We start from the raw sequence: 2,500 nt of genomic DNA on the forward strand, positions 1-2,500 counted from the left end.
TTCTTAACTCAAGTAAATTCAATGATAAGTTGAAAAATTAAATGTAAAATGCAATAGAAAAGAATGTTATGGCAGTATAAAATTACCTACAGCTCCTGGTATTCCCAGGTGGTCTCCCATCCAAGTACTAACCAGGCCCAACACTGCATAGCTTCCAAGATCAGACGAGATTGGGCATGTCCAGTGTGGTTTGGCTGTAGGTGTTCTAAAACATTAACTTTAGACCTCAATTACTTCTTAACTCAAGTAAATTCATTGATAAGTTGAAAAAATTAAATTTAAAATGTAATAGAAAAGAATTTTATGGCAGTATAAAATTACCTACAGCACTTGGTATTCCCAGGTGGTCTCCCATCCAAGTACTAACCAGGCCCAACACTGCATAACTTCCAAGATAAGATGAGATTGGGCATGTCCAGTGTGGATTGGCTGTAGGTGGTCAAAAACATTAACTTTAGACCTCTATTACTTCTTAACTCAAGTAAATTCATTGATAAGTTGAAAAAATTAAATTTAAAATGTAATAGAAAAGAATGTTATGGCAGTATAAAATTACCTACTGCACCTGGTTTTCCCAGGTGGTCTCCCATCCAAGTACTGACCATTCCCAACACTGCATAGCTTCCAAGATCAAACGACATTGGCCATGTCCAGTGTGGTTTGGCTATAGGTGCTGAAGAATATTAACTTTAGACCTCTTTTACTTCTTAACTCAAGTAAATTCATTGCTAATTTGAAAAAATGAAATGTAAAATGTTATAGAAAAGAATGTTATGGCTATATAAAATTACCTACAGCACCTGGTATTCCCAGGTGGTCTCCCATCCAGGTACTAACCAGGCCCAACACTGCATAGCTTCCAAGATCAGACGAGATTGGGCATGTCCAGTGTGGTTTGGCTGTAGATGCTAAAAGCCTTAACTTTAGACATCTTTTACTTCTTAACTCAAGTAAATTCATTGATAAGTTGAAAAAATTAAATGTAAAATGTAATAGAAAAGAATGTTATGGCAGTATAAAATTACCTACAGCACCTGGTATTCCCAGGTGGTCTCCCATCCAAGTACTGACCATGCCCAACACTGCATAGCTTCAATATCAAATGACATTGGCCATGTCCAGTGTGGTTTGGCTATAGGTGCTGAAAAATATTAACTTTAGACGTCTTTTACTTCTTAACTCAAGTAAATTCATTGCTAAGTTGAAAAAATGTAATGTAAAATGTAATAGAAAAGAATGTTATGGCTATATAAAATTACCTACAGCACCAGGTATTCCCAGGTGGTCTCCCATCCAAGTACTAACCAGGCCCAACACTGCATAGCTTCCAAGATCAGACGAGATTGGGCATGTCCACTGTTGTTTGGATATAGGTGCTAGAAGCTTTAACTTTAGACCTCTTTTACTTCTTAACTCAAGTAAATTCATTGATAAGTTGAAAAAATTAAATGTAAAATGTAATATTAAAGACTGTTATGGCAGTATAAAATTACCTACAGCACCTGGGATTCCTAGGTGGTCTCCCATCCAAGTACTAACCAGGTCCAACACTGCATAGCTTCCAAGATCAGACGAGATTGGGCATGTCCAGTGTGGTTTGGCTGTAGGTGCTCAAAAACATTAACTTTAGACCTCTTTTACTTCTTAACTCAAGTAAATTCATTGATAAGTTGAAAAAATTAAATTTAAAATGTAATAGAAAAGAAAGTTATGGCACTATAAAATTTCCTACAGCACCTGGTAATCCCAGGTGGTCTCCCATCCAAGTACTAACCAGGCCCAACACTGCATAGCTTCCAAGATAAGACGAGATTGGGCATGTCCAGTGTGGTTTGGCTGTAGGTGCTCAAAAACAATAACTTTAGACCTCTTTTACATCTTAACTCAAGTAAATTCAATGATAAGTTGAAAAATGAAATGTAAAATGTAATAGAAAAGAATGTTATGGCAGTATAAAATAACCTACAGCACCTGGTATTCCCAGGTGGTCTCCCATCCAAGTACTAACCAGGCCTAACACTGCATAGCTTCCAAGATCAGATGAGATTGGGCATGTCCAGTGTGGTTTGGCTGTAGGTGCTCAAAAACATTAACTTTAGACCTCTTTTACTTCTTAACTCAAGTAAATTCATTGATAAGTTGAAAAAATGAAATGTAAATGTAATAGAAAAGAATGTTTTGGTTGTCTAAAATTACCTACAGCACCTGGTATTCCCAGGTTGTCTCCCATCCAAGTACAAATGAGGCCCAACACTGCATAGCTTCCAAGATCAGACGAGATTGGGCATGTCCAGTGTGGTTTGGCTGTAGGTGTTCTAAAACATTAAATTTAGACCTCTATTACTTCTTAACTCAAGTAAATTCATTGATAAGTTGAAAAAATTAAATGTAAAATGTAATAGAAAAGAATGTTATGGCAGTATAAAATAACCTACAGCTCCAGGTATTCCCAGGTGTTCTCCCATCCAAGTACTAACCAGGGCCAACACTGCATAGCTTC

General features: G+C 36.8%; 8 pseudogenes; all 8 read right to left on the bottom strand.

Annotated features, from left to right (window-relative positions):
- Positions 1 to 83: 83 nt before the first annotated feature.
- LOC148471720 (5S ribosomal RNA) lies at positions 84 to 202 on the bottom strand (annotated as a pseudogene).
- A 116-nt stretch (positions 203 to 318) lies between these two features.
- Positions 319 to 437, bottom strand: LOC148471721 (5S ribosomal RNA; annotated as a pseudogene).
- Positions 438 to 788: 351 nt separating this feature from the next.
- Positions 789 to 907, bottom strand: LOC148471722 (5S ribosomal RNA; annotated as a pseudogene).
- A 349-nt stretch (positions 908 to 1,256) lies between these two features.
- On the bottom strand, positions 1,257 to 1,375 carry LOC148471723 (5S ribosomal RNA; annotated as a pseudogene).
- A 115-nt stretch (positions 1,376 to 1,490) lies between these two features.
- Positions 1,491 to 1,609, bottom strand: LOC148471724 (5S ribosomal RNA; annotated as a pseudogene).
- Positions 1,610 to 1,725: 116 nt separating this feature from the next.
- Positions 1,726 to 1,844, bottom strand: LOC148471725 (5S ribosomal RNA; annotated as a pseudogene).
- Positions 1,845 to 1,959: 115 nt separating this feature from the next.
- On the bottom strand, positions 1,960 to 2,078 carry LOC148471726 (5S ribosomal RNA; annotated as a pseudogene).
- A 115-nt stretch (positions 2,079 to 2,193) lies between these two features.
- Positions 2,194 to 2,312, bottom strand: LOC148471727 (5S ribosomal RNA; annotated as a pseudogene).
- Positions 2,313 to 2,500: the final 188 nt, after the last annotated feature.

This window comes from Taudactylus pleione, unplaced genomic scaffold, assembly GCF_031769625.1.
Source record: "Taudactylus pleione unplaced genomic scaffold, aTauple2 ptg000967l, whole genome shotgun sequence".
In the NCBI taxonomy this organism is placed as follows: Eukaryota; Metazoa; Chordata; class Amphibia; order Anura; family Myobatrachidae; genus Taudactylus; species Taudactylus pleione.